Consider the following 15,184-nt stretch of genomic DNA (forward strand, 5'->3'; position numbering starts at 1 on the left):
CAACAACTTCTATGGAGTCCTCAAAAACATCTTCTAAAAGAAATAAATATCCATTTTTTCACCACGAAGTTAATTAAATTCAACTTGTAATCCCGCAAGGCATTCCTGGTGAGTCTTTTCCGGCCTCCGGTTGGCCAATTTTCCCATTTTTGAGTGTTTGAAATCTGATGCTCCATTGATTTAGGCTTAGAGTATCAGACCGCCATATTAACGTGTCATCCACTATATATATATATATATATATATATCATAAAATTTACTACCATCTTAAATATTTTAGAAAATCTCCTGGTTAAGAATCGGGGAAGTTGACTGGTTTGATTTATGACTGTATTTATGAATCTAAAGTGTAAATAAATCGAAAAGAACTAAAGATAAATTGTTTCAATGGGATTGGGTAGCCCCCTTTCTCAAATATGATATTTTAGAAGTCTGTGTTTGAAATTTTTCAACACAAAATAGTGATATGCAAAATTCCAGGAATATTTATTTTCGTATTTTAACTCCTTTTTTCCTATGCCATGCATTTAAAAACTATGCTTACAATTTTGCAAAGCAAATTATTCTCAGGCAAAGTTACAGAAATATTTATCTTCGTATTTTAACTCTTTTTCTATATAATGCTTTTAAAAAACTGTGCTTGCAATTTCTCAACGTAAATTATTCGCCAACAAAATTCCAAGAATATTTGTATTCGTATTGTAACCTTCCCTCTTTTCCCATATTTATGAGCCTATTTAAAAATAGATTTAAAAAAATGTAGTAACAAAGGGTTATTCTCGTGCAAATTATTTATACAAAAATCGCATTGCAAATTACATACATTCAGGACTCCAAGAGTAAATATATCCCTGTATTTTGTACCCTATTCGCAAGGGCAAATATTATATAGTCCGTTATAAAAAGGCTCAAAATATTTGCTCATATTTAACTAAATTAATTTTCCACCTGTTTCCAAGATTGCTACGAAATAAAGAAAAATAGGTTCACACTATTCAAATTATGTTCTTTGTTTGGCTTCTAGATGACTAGGTAATTCGCCGACTCTTATAAGAGTAGTCGGGGGGAATACTTGTAGAGGATAACAGAAGGAGCGACAATCTTCATTTGCATTAAAGTACCTCAGAGGTGGATACAAAGAGGCCTAATTACCATTTTCTGGAGCTCTTCTTATAAAAGTTAGTTAAAGAGCCTCAGATTCCGTCAGATATTTTCAACGAGTGTCGTTGCTGGTGGATATACTTTCTTGTATATCCTCGTGCTTTCAAAAGAATTTCTGCAGCTTGAAAATCAATATGGATTCATGAACCTGCAGTAGAAACTTCAACGAAGAAAATGATCAGTAAGATTCTCCAGTTGACCTGTGTTTCGTGGGACGTTTTTATGTGATCCGTGAAATACAGATCTTTTGGTATAATAAGAATAAAAATGTGCCTTCGTAAATGTCTCAAAATATGCTTCGCAGATAATTAAATGCACGTATTCTTTATTATACTTCCTTCAAATGAGTATTATGGAACTACATATAAGATGATCTCGTCGTTATTTCCCTTTCAAAAACTACAATAAAGCTTCTTTTTTTTTCTTTCTGAATATATATTGCAGAAAGTGAAACGTATTTTATTTTGCTTCATTTGCTTTTATTTTGTTTATCATTACACTTTTAATACATTCGTAAGTATGTAAATAGGCCATAAATTTTCATCCTATTTAATTAATATAGGGTAGACCTGTTGTTGTTGTTGTTGTTGCTGGCCCACACGGATAGCGAAGCTAAACCAAGTCCATGACTCCAGAGACTCTGAGTAAGTCTGTAACAAAAAGTGGATCTGAAAAGAGGTCTACTTTAGAGATATTTAGGCATTGAAGTATATGTTCAGGAATAGCTTGTTGGTCGTTACACTTAGAGGGTAGACCTGGAACTATGCAGATGTTCATTCGTTTTAGCGAGTGTGATCTGCCATTGATTTCGTAAATGGTCCTTTGGTGTCAAAGGTATAAAACAAGACTTTGCTACCCCGGGAGGGGGGGGGAGAGAACCCCTGCGTTCTCTACTTGAAGCGTCCCATAATAAAAAGAAATTATTTACGAAAAATGTAAAGTTTAGCTTAAAAGTTAAAATTAAAGTTGAAGTTAAAAATTAGGTTACAAGTGAAAGATATCATTTTAAAAATCGATGAATATCTCGTAGTTGTAACCAGGGTTTGATTTAGAATGTCCGGGAGACTGAACAACCTATAATTATTGATGGTCATAAAATTAAACCAAATTAGCATGTTGTTTGTTGATAAATGTTTTTAAATCCTTTATATCATATAATCATATAAATTCTATAATATCTCTATCCTATATGATATATTCTATAAATATATCATATAAATTCTAACATAATACAGTGAAACCTCCAGGAAAGACCACCACTATGTAATGACCACCTCTACTTCCGACCACTTTTAAAAGGCGCGAAATTTTTCCATAGACTTTGGAAAGAATTCCTTTGGAAAAGATCATTAAAACCGCTCCTAGTGACAGGACAAACATCTGCACCAAATGCTGAAAAGCTGAAATGTATTCAAAATATTTGTGTTTGGCTCTTATTATTATCTGCCCCATGTAGCTCTTATTATTATAAAAGAGAGCTCTTTTTGAGGATAACAACCTCATGTTGCAGTCAGAGTGCGCTAAAAACGATGCTATCAGTCCTTTACTTTTAGAGTTGGAAGTTAAATTAGAAGAAATAAATGTTTTTTAAAAAAAGAAAGGAAAAAAATTATATCCCACACAAACAAACCTCTTCTCTTTCAAAGCTAAATAATTTTTATGAGATAAAATTAAATTAAACCTTAAACAAAAAATATAATTGTTTATTTATTCAAAATAGCTTTATCATTCATATCTGGTAAATTTGTTTACGCATAAATTTATCAGTTGGGATTATTTTCTAGGCGCTAAATTTTGTTCGTTGATCCAACTTTTCAGGAAGCCAGCAAAAGTGGCTTTTTCACGAAAATGACATTGACTAAAATTAAAATCGTTGGCGAAGAGTCACGTACCTTTGATAACAATTTTGAAATCAATGGAGGTAACCTTTAAGATCGACCCCCCTCCATCAACGGCCTACTGTGGAACGCATAATGATCGCTCCCCCTGTAATAAATTTCTACTTATATTTGTTTCAATTATTAATTACTCATAATTCTAATCGATAATTTTCAAGGAAAAGCATAAAAAATGTAACATTTAGACGGTGATCGGAAATGAGAGAGATTCTAGACATGAATCTCTCAGGTCTTACGATAAATCGGGCCCTTATTATAACTTTTTTTATTTATTTCTAAACATAATAAAATAATCTATACTTGTTGTAAGAATACAGTCGCTCATTTTACCTTGTAGGGCTCCATTCCCTGCCTCTATAGTCATAATTTATAAAAATACTCCTTTCAGTTTTTAAAAAAAAATCTTTCATTAGAAAATTGGTACTTAGCCAAACTAAAATGCCAGGAATTCAATTAAAATAAAGTTAGTTAAGTTGAAATTTTAAAAATCTTCATACTAATTTACATAAACATTATCGCATAGTCACCTAATTCAAGTAAACCGGAATTTTCTTTTAAATACTAGGGGGGCTAAGCCCCTATTCGCTAGCGCTCCCCAGCCCCGATCATTGCTTCGTAATAATTGCTGTTTCTTGGTATAAAACATTTAAAATTATTCAACTAAAAAGATATATGATCTAAAAAGAACACTTGTGCCTCCACTTCCCACCTTCCAATTTGTTTACCTTTATGATACTATTAAGATCTATAAGTGAACATAAATCATTTTTCCAAGTATTCATTTTTTGAAAAAAGATTTAAAATTAAAAGTATATTGTTATAACAAATTTGGTGAGTTCTCAACCGTAATTTAATAGTTTTGCTTACCAAACGGATAGATGTATTTTAAATAACATTTTTGCTTTCATTACTTTATGCATGAAGATAAAAGTTAAGTTCTAAATCATTTAACGAATCTCTTTAACTATCATTCATAATAGTATATTAATGTAATTAGCACCAAAAAATAATTATTGTAAAATGGTAAATAAGATTTAAATAACCTTATCTTAAAATGTAAAGCAGAATTACATTATTCTAATAATAGTAATTAAAAAAATACAATCGTCCTAAACTCTTAATTTAGAAATCGAGCAAAATCAAAAACGTAATAATAGCAATACGGGTAATTCTAACCTTTAAACTAAGGAATAGAAAATATTTATCGGAAAACTATAACTTTAAAACTTATATGAATTTTGTACTGATTGCAACCAAACCAATATGAAAATTAATGTGAGAAACTGGATCCTACCATGTGATTTTCAAGCTAATAAAAATGTTTTGACAACACTGGAAAACTGCGATACCATCATTAGAATTTCATATATAGTAAGAAAAATTGACTCTTTGGCTATGTCTTCCTCCAAAAGGTGGAAAGAATACAAGGTATGTTTTTATTTTTAATCTTTAAGTTTTTCCAAAAATTATAAGTTTTACAATTTGATAGTTCCAAAACAGATTGGAAAAAATTATATTTACGTTAATTAGTTTTTAAAAATTGGAAAAAACAATTGAAAAAAACTAATAAAACCAAAACTTTGAAATTTAAGCAAAGTTAGATAGGTTACTTTTCTTTAAGCATAAGAATTCGTAGGAGCCAAAAATAATTCTTTTGCTGGCTGTTTTACAGTGCTAGGAACCGTAAATCAACGGGTTGGAAATGTTCATAAGGACAAAGACAAGAACATTTTCATTATCTTTCCGTATCAATAACATCTCCAAATCAGAATATTTCTTTTCATCGAAATCTGGGCAAAATTTTAGATTTGTCATCGATTAATTTTTGAAGTGTGAGAGTGAAAAGCGGAGAACATTTTCTAAAACAGCAGTGACAACGAGCTTCCTTCAATAGTTGTTTTCGAGATAACTTTAAAAAGAAAATAAAGAGACGAGCGTTTATGTGTCGTGGATGCCGATAGCATAAAACATATGGATGGTTGACCATGTGAAACTGCTGACACAAATATTTTGTAAAAATAACAAACTCATTCCTACTTAGTTAAAAGTGGTTGGTAAAATATGCATAAAGGAAACGAATTTGTTTACGTAAAATTTTACATAAACTTTACGTTTTTTAGACAGCCAATCTTAGCTATAATTCGGCTTTTCAGTTTTACGTAAATTTGTCCAATACTTAGTAAAATTTAAAAGAGAAATATACGCATTTTTGACGTAAAATGGATGGTTCTCAGCAACCTGGGTAACTATGATGATGTATTTTACTAATAAATCGAGGAGAAAAAATTAGTATCAGTATTAATATTTAGTATTGAAGATCTCTGGGGGAAATGTTTCAGTTTAGAGAGAGAAAAAGAGAGGGAATGAGATGCAGAACTGCGCCGCCTATTGCGTATTATTTTAGCCCTTTTTGGCTTTGGCATCGCAAATTTTGATCGAAAATGTTTGGCTGCTAACAGGAAGAACATTTAAACAAATAGATATATTGAACTCTATGTGGTTTAAAAAACAGTGGTTGTCTGAAAACGGTGGACGTTTCGAATGGTCTTAAATTTCAAGTGATTTTTAGAATGAAGGTTTTAAGACTGGATACTTTGTTGTTGTTGTTGTTGTTGTTGTTACTTTACATTGCACTAGAGCTGCACAATGGGCTATTGGCGACGGTCTGAGAATTCTGAAGGATAGTCNGCAACGGAACCAGTTAAATAAAAAATAGTTGGGTATTAAAAGCAAAAGATTCCAGAATTTTGTTTTGTTTTGAAAATTCTCATAAAGCTCAAGTGCGAAACATTGTGAGCAGAATGTCTTTTTAAGAATATGCTTGAATCATTTGGTTTGCAAAATCAGTTTGTATCGTATTTACTAAACCAAGAATCAAGTATTTAAATATGGATGGTGGACAGCGTAAAACTAAGCGCGGATGGCCCATGGGGTTAAAATTCGTCGGAAAACTTCCGGGTTTCTACTTACGACGGATTTTTACGCCTAAGCTTGAAAAAACGTACCATCCATTATTATAATTCTTCTAAGGTTTTCAATATAACACGTTCCTTCAATCTAACTTTCAACGAAACAAACAACAAATGAATTCGGAAGACTCTGCAAACTGGCTATGATGCTACCCAAAAAATAACAAATGGTGATATTTTGTGCAACTGTATCCAAATAAGGGATAAAACACAAAACATGACTAATCTAACGATTTATTTATGCTGTTATATTTATGCTGTGGTTATGCTTATTATGCCCTCGAACCCCTTAGAGTTTGGAATTAAGCAATATCAGGTATTTTGCACGGCAAATACCCACGGTGGAACAAAGACCTAGAGTCTGTTCCCCGTGCCAAACTCTTAAAAGGTCTACCAATTAACATCAAATAAAAGCTTCTTTTTTACCCGCTCTGTACCTCATCGTGGTTCGTCTTCGGGCTGCTAACGCAGACGGAGGGGACGGTAGACCGAAGACTGCTAGTTCTGAGTTGAGCCTTTTTAAGAGATCAGAATTGCTCGATTGAAGAGATTTTAATACAAAGCACATTTTAATTGTTTTTAAGAGATCTATTTTTAACCAGATTATGCCGTTGAGTGACATTGGAGAGGAGGAATTTCCAGAAGACCTATTTGAATCCTTCGAGAAAGCACAGCAAAAATGGGCCACCTCTACCTATTTCCTGAGAGAAAAGATGATGAGACTAATCAGCAACAACATAGGCAAATCACTTACTGAAACCTATATAGCGCAATTGTTTACAATTACTTTCGAGTTTAGCGATGTGGTCTTCCGTCAAAATAGATTACTTTTATACACTAGTGCCCTCTCAGCACGAGGCTGAGAGGGCACCCGATGAAATGATCAAGTCGAATAAGAAGAAGCAGAATAAGACTTATGCGGAAGTGCTAAAAAGAACCAACAGTGTTGGGGTCCCCCAAGTGATTCCATCACACTGAGTTACTATGTTACTATAAGACCAAGAGTTGTAGATGTCGACACGGACGTGGAAAAGGTCGTTAGAGAGAAAATAAATCCTTCGAATATCAAGTTAGATCTTAAAAAAATAAGAAAAATAAGAAGCGGAGGAATTCTCCTTCAGGTCGAAAAAAAGAACGACGTAAAGGGAATTGAAGATTAAAAGAAATTCAGAAGAGATTGAAGGACAGGGTCTCAACGAAGATTTTATTTGTGAAACTCCGAAAAGGAGGAATCCTAGAGTAAATCTTTATGAAGTGAATGAGACACTAAAAAAGCAGCACCTAATTGAACAGCTAATTAAAACCAACGAAGAGCTTGAAAACGCTGAAGTGAAGGGACTATTTTCAATAAAGGGTCGACAAGGAACTCATTGGATACTTGAACTTGATCCCAAGACATTCGCTAAGGCAATGAGAAGAGGAAGACTAAATCTGGGCTGGAGATCATACAAAGCTAGAGAATACGTACGTCCTCTCAGATGTTACAGCTGTAATCGTTTTGGCCATTGCTCAAATAAGGAAACTTGAGACAACTGTGGTGAAACGGGACATGCGGGAGAAAACTGTGAAAACAAGAGCTCATGTGTGAACTGTTAAGAAGCCAATACAAGGTTCAAGATCAGTCTCAAAACGAACCATAGTACCATACATGCTAGTTGCCCGTCATTACAGTGGGCGCGAAACTCACTGAGAGCTAAAACTCGATACCAGTAGAACTAGACCCGATCTTCGATGCTCAACGATTGATTGTATTTTTTAAACTTTTATCGATTTTAAATTTGCCATGTATTTTTGTAATTTTGTTTTTAATAAAGATTTCATGGTTTGTGGGTCTTCCATTTATGGGGCGTCTCGGTGGACCGCGGTATGGCTGACACCCACAACTGTCGGCCCGGCCCGAATGCAGATGGTTTGACGTCGCTGCCCAGTGAGTCCCGGACTCTCGTCCAAATTTTCCTTTGCCTGTCGAAAACGACATGTGGTGCCATTTGTCATGTGTGATTCGGGGCTGTGCCAATTGAGTCCCTTTGCTTGGTCCTCTGTGCTGTGCTGGGTTGTTGTTGCTGTTGCTGTTGTTGTTGCGGCGAGATATCAAATTTTCCGGCTTATGGGCCCAATGGCCTGGGTCACCTTAAACTAACTCCCTTGTGCTGTGATATTAATTTTGTTACATTTGTTTTAGGCTAATTACCTGTCAGAATTCATAAATTACCGAAAACTCTTATGAATGGTAATAATTACGAGCAAATTTAGATACAGATTACAATTATAAAACTTCTTAGAATATTAAGCCTGTTCACACATCGCCTCGTAGGCATAACATAAGAGAAGGGATACACCGGAAGTTTTCTAAATTTCTTCCGGTTTTTGGGAGCTTGTTATTGTTTGCATTCAGTCAAAAATCCAAAGAATGGAATATATTTTATTTTTCAAGAAATTTTCGGTGTCAAAACGAAAAAATATAATTGCCAAGCTTTTACGGGGGAAATCGAGTGAAGAAATCAGGGGAAGGGGTTTCCTGTCAATTTTAAAAATCTGCACAATAGCGGGTTGGCAAGAAAGTAACTTCGGCTTTTTAGTGTGAAATAAAACTCAGTTTTTCGATTTAAAAATTTTTAATTTAAGTCTTAAAATATCTTTCATTCGCGATCGCAAAGCTTGAGTACACCTTCTAGCGGAGCCAGAAAATATCAGGCATTTAGTTATATCATAATCATTGGCAAAGTCGGACGCCATTTTCTTTGGAACAACTAAGAAGCAAAATTTCCCTAAAGATGGAAGAAGAACTTGAAAAACCGACCCACTACATTGGTAAATCTTTCAGAAACAGAACGCGCCAAACATTTGAAGAAATTTCTCAATAATTTTTACCTTTCTATTATCAACAAACTTGCAACCGATAACTTCCATACTGTTACAGATGTGTGTGTTACGGTAAGATACATTTTTTTTTCTTTTTTGGTCTTCAATTCATTAAAAGTTAAAGTGAAGTCAACATTTCTTACTTTATTCGAATTGATAAATATGATTTCAGAACATGCATAACTGTGATAGTTTTTGAACAGTATATATTTCTGAATCTATATAATTCGGAAAGCATCAATAAAGAATCATCCGAATTACTTGAAATAATATCCATTTATGTTGATTATTGAAATTTTTTATTGTTTTCTTGGTAAGTATTTTTTAATTTTGAATGATGAATTTCAACTAGAATTCATCTATTCTGCTTTTAAATTACATATTGAAATTCATATCGAGATCTTGCAATTCGCGATGGCAACGAACTATAGGGGGCGTTGTTGTATAAGACGAATACCTGCGATTTCTATATGAACAGTCATTCAGCTACTCTGCAGACGTCTTTAATGTAGCGTGTAGCATTGTAACGCTCATTCTTTATTGTGGCTCATTAAATTTTAAAAGGAAAAATGTTTGATATTTTTTTCTTATGCAAACGGGAAAAAAATGGTATCTCCTTTTCTTTAGAGAAGGAACATCCAAATCACATCGGAAAAATATTTGTAAATAAACAGAAAAAAATATGTATCTTCTTATTAGAGTTAAAACCTAATGATTGAAAAATAGTTTTACTAAATTTAATGATATAACATGAAAGGCCTATTTAAACTTTACATTCCATAGATTTAAGAATCATATTACTTCATTAAAATAAGCAAAAAGTATACGTAAGCCTCATAATTTTATATAATTTAATTTTGTAAAAAAAGTTTTTTGACAACAATTTTTATCAAAAAATTTTAAGTTTAAATAAAAACCATTATTTAGAAACTAAAAAACGCAAAATAAAGAATGCTTACGAAACAAAACAAAAAGCAATTCTAAAAATTCCTCACATTAAAATAAAAAACTTTCATGTTCTTTGTTTCTTTTATTCATAATCGGACGTAGAAAACCATTCCATAGAAAAATATCATCAAATAAGAAAAAAAAATTTTACTAGTAAAACTTTTTTTTTTATAAATTATAACACTTACTTGCTTTGTAAATCCGGAGAATTCCAAAATAATATGTTCTTCATTTGACAACTTTATTCTAAAATAATGTATACACAGATTAAAATCTAAGGGATATATCCCTTCATTACTTTAAGATGACATACCACACAATAAAATTTTGTTATTGTAAGATCTCGATATGAATTTCAATATGTAACTTGCAAAGAGAATAGCTGAATTCTTGTTGAATTATTGGTACTTACGTACTAACGCTACCGCAGCAGAAATTGCTCTAATGCGCCAATAAAAAGCAATCTTGTTGTTCGTACACAGTTATCTCTTGGATTCCTTGTTGCCTTGCTGTTTGCTAATTTTTGACGCCATTTTTTTGTACTACGAAAATGCGTCTTTGGGATTTGCCAAAAACAGAACAAGGTGCAATTTTATTTTTTCAGGAGCGAAATATTTTACCAAAAATACGAAAATGTACCAATTCCCATGACATGAAACTTTATCTTAGTAAACGTACGTTTTGGAAATGTTATTTCATTTGGAATCTTATTTACTAGAGTTCATATGGCGACAGCATCAGGTGAAAGAAAATAGAGATTGTTTTGAATCTATGTTAAACTCTATGTCAGCCCATTTCCCAACGAAATCCGATTGACTTCTTTGATTTTAAATAAAGTGTTTTGAATTTTGAAAGTGTTTTGATTTTAAATAAAGTGTTTTATTTTATAATTTGTTGCAAAAATTCTAGGTGTAGATTGGCAGCACTTAAAAACCGCCAAATCTGTAGCTGCCGTGGCGTTAATACGCAAGTACCAAATTTTTATTCCATACTTTTCTAAATCATATTACTTCAAACATTAGAATATGCAAGAAGTATACATAAACACATAATGTTATACCATTTAATTCTTCAAAAGAGTATTTTGACAACAATTTTTATCAAAAAATTGCAAACTAAAAAACGTAAAATAAAGAATTTTTTAGTATAAAAATACAATTTTAAAAATTCCACATATTGAAATAAAAAAAACTTTCATATTTTGTTCTTTTTTTTATTCTCATAGTTCTTAATTAGACGTAAAAAACCATTCCGCAGAGAACTATCATCAAATAAGAAAAAAATTTATTTACAAGTAAATGTTTTATTTTAAAAATCATAAAACACACCTGCTTTATAAATCTGGAGAATTCCAAATGAAATGTTCTTCGTTTGAAAATTTGTATTTTCAAATAATATATACATAGATTATCCCTTCATTACTTTTAGATAACATACCATACAGCAAAATTTTAATGTTGTAAGATTTTGATATGAATTTTAATATGTAACTTAAAAAACAGAATAGCTGAATTCTAGTTGAAATTATTCTTTCAAAGCTAAAAAATACTTACCAAGAAAACTACAAAAAATTTCCTAATAATCAGCACAAATGATACTATTTCAAGTAATTTGGATGATTCTTTTGTTTTCAGAATTATATTGATGCAGAAATATATACTATTCTATGAGGAAGACGGATATTCTTAATCTATTACAGTTCTGTGCGTTCTGAATTCACATTTATTCATTGTAATGAAGAAAGCAATGTTGACATCACTTTAATTTGTATTAAATTGAAGACAGAAAAAATGCATTTTACCGTAATACGCAAATCTGCAACAATATGCGATCCCGAAATCGGAAGTTATCAGTTGCAAGTTTGTTGATAACAGAAGTTAGAAATTATTGAGGAATTTTTCTTTAAATGTTTGGCATGTTCTGTTTCTGAGAGATTTACTATTCTGGAGAGTTTTTTCAAGTTCTTCGGCCTTTTCCTTAGGGAAATTTTGCTGCTTAGAAAATGGCGTCTGACTCAGCCAATGATTCTGACGGAACTAAATGAAAACTTAATAAATAAATGCCTGATATTTTCAGGCTCCCGCTAGAGGGCGTACTCGAGCGCTGCGATCGCGATTTATAAAATTTTATTGTGTGGTATGTCATCTTAAAGTAATGGAGGGATAATCTATGTATATATTATTTGAGAATAAAGTTCTCAAATGAAGGACATATCATTTTGGAATTCTCCAGATTTATGAAGCAGGTAAGTGTTATAATTTTTATAATAAAAAATTTTACTTGTAAACAATTACTTTTCTTATTTGACGATAATTTTCTATAGAATGGTATTCTACGTCCGATTATGAATTAAAAAAAAGAAAGAAACATGTGAATTTTTTTTTATGTGAGGAAATTTTAGAATCGTTTTTTTGTTTCGTAAGCATTCTTTATTTTACGTTTTTTAATTTCTAAATAATGATTTTTATTGAAACTTAAAATGTTTTGATAAAAATTGTTGCCAAAAAACTTTTTTTGCAAAATAAAATTATATAAAATTATGAGTTTTGTATACTTTTTGCATATTTTAATGTTTGAAGTAACATAATTCTTCGAACTATAGAATGTAAAGTTTAAATAGGCTTTTCATGTTATATCATTAAATTTAGTAACACTATTTCTCAGGCAATTAGGCTTTAACTCTAATAAGAAGATACATATTTTTTCCGTTTATTTACAAATATTTTTCCGATGTGTTCTGGATGTTCCTTCTCTAAAAAAAGAGATACCATTTTGTTTTCGCCTGAATAAGAAAGAATATCAAACATTTTTCTGTTTTAAATTTACTAAGCCACAATGAAGAAAGAACGTTACGATGCTACACTGAAGACATTTCCAGAGAAACTGAATGACTGTTCTTATGGAAATCGTAGGAATTCGCCTCATACAACAACGCAACGCCCCCTATAGTTCGCTGCGATCGCGAATTCTGTTCATTGATTTTGTGCCATCTGTCTAGTGTTCTCTAGTATTTTAAAGCAATATGTAAATTACGTATTCAATGGATGGTGTTTTCTACACTAGGGAACGCTGCAAGCTCCATACTGTCTATACTTCTGGGTTACTGTTTCTGTTGTATTTTAAAACCATTTAACTCACAACGTGATCATTGTGTTTTGAGATTCTTGCAAACGTGGTATTTGATTTCTTATTACTTATGTTTACAATGCTAACAATACTTGTGTTAACAATGCTAAAGATACTAACACTAACGTAAGATGGTGCACAGCCTGAAACAGGAACAAACAGTAATAAACAAATGAAAAGAGGCCAAGTCAGAGCTGCCAAAAAAGCGAGTTATTCAAAATCTGGCAACCATGTCACCTTTTTTAACAATATATCTACGAATGACAAAAAAAAATTTCGCTTCAAGCTCACCAGAATTTCTTAACAACATTAATATCTTATTAAATACGGCAGATTTAAGCTCAGAAATTATCTAATTTACTTCTTTTATTGAAAACAAAATTATCCGTTTGAAAATATCGCCTCGCAGAATAAGCTGTAGCAAGCAGTTGCAATCTTTCTAACCGGAACTAGAGCAGGTATTGAGCTCGAGATTGTTATTGTTTACATTAATATTGAAAACACCATCCATATATAAACTGTGCAAATTAATGTTTTTTTTTTTTTTTTTCGTTTTCTTTTTCCTATATAAAGTTTCAAAAAAATCTCTGCTCGATTTAAGATTAACATTTAATTAGCAAATTATTTTAAAGAGAATTTTAGTGTGACCAATTTTATAAGTGCAAAATGATTCGTATGATAACGTTGTTGATAATTTGTGCCCCCTATCAAAGTAATTTACTTGTTCATTTTTCCAATATAAAAACCTAAATTGTTTTTTTTTTCTCTTTTTTTATGAATAATTTTTTATTTTTTTTACGTTTAGAAGGGAAATTTTTTCTGAGCAGTATTAAAAAAGATACCTTACAAAATATTGTAATAATTACGTGAAGTTAAAAATAAATAAGCAATTTAATTTCAATGAAGTCCTTCTCTTTTAAATTTTTATTTCTCAAGAACTATTTGACTAAGTTTTTCAAATTTCGGATATGGTCATTTAAAATGATATAGTTTAAAATGTTGTATAATTATGGATGGTGTTTACAATAGAAATGTAAACAATAACAATCTCGATCTCAGCACCTACTCTAGTTCCGGTTAAAAAGTTTACAGCTGCTTACTACATGTTATTCTGATAGGCGATATTTTCAAACGGATAATTTTGTTTTCAAAAAAAGAAATAAATTAGATAATTTCTGAGCTCAAATCAAATTTCATAAGATATTAATGTTAATATGTAATTCTGGTGAGTTTGAAGTGAAAATTTGTTTTAGTTTTTTAGAGATATATTGTTAAAAAGAGTGACATGGTTGCTAGATTTCGAATAACTCGCTTTTTTGGCAGTCTTGAAATGGCCTCTTTCCATAAGTTTATTACTGTTTGTTCTTGTTACAAGCTGTGCACCATCTTACGTTAGTGTTAACTCTTTTAGCATTGTAAACACCAGTATTGTTAGCATTGTAAACACCAGTATTGTTAGCATTGTAAACACAAGTAATAAGTAATCAAATACATTGTTTGCAAGAATCTCAAAACACAATGATGCCAAACGGCTTTGAAATGCAACGGAAACAGTAACCCGGAAATTCAGGCGGTACCGAGCTTGCAGCGTTCCCTAGTGTAGAAAACACCATCCATATGTAGCTTATGATTCAAAAAGTTTTCGACTGTTATTAAATAAAATAATAATAATAAATTTTTATTAAAAAATATTTTACATCTTTGATACAAATCGAAGTTGAAAAATTCTTTCACTGGCAAGGATAAATTGTAATTTAAAAGAATAAAGTTTATATGCTGACACTCCATTTTCTATTTCTCGGTGGCGAACTCGTGTGCCACCGAGTGTAATGTGCTGTCCCAAGCAGCGATCGCTGCTTTGGGACATCACATTAATCTCCACCCTCATGAGCTCAGAACGAAGTGCACTTCGTTCTTCAAAAAATAGTGTAAACAGAGAAAATATGGAACACTGACTAAAAATCCTACAAAAAACACTAAGAACCACAAAATCTAATAAGTATTATGAAGGTTACGAAGGAAAATTTACCCAAATTTGGGTCACATTCATTTCATCGACAATCACTTCATCGACACACCATTTCATCGACACCATTTCATCGACACCACTTCATCGACAGGCCGTTTCATCGACTAGGTCATTTCGTCGACAGGCCGTTTCCTCGACAGGGTTGTTTCGTCGACAGGCCATTTCGTCGACAGGGTCATTTCGTCGACAAG

The sequence above is a fragment of the Parasteatoda tepidariorum genome, chromosome 6 (assembly GCF_043381705.1).
Source record: "Parasteatoda tepidariorum isolate YZ-2023 chromosome 6, CAS_Ptep_4.0, whole genome shotgun sequence".
Taxonomy (NCBI): Eukaryota; Metazoa; Arthropoda; class Arachnida; order Araneae; family Theridiidae; genus Parasteatoda; species Parasteatoda tepidariorum.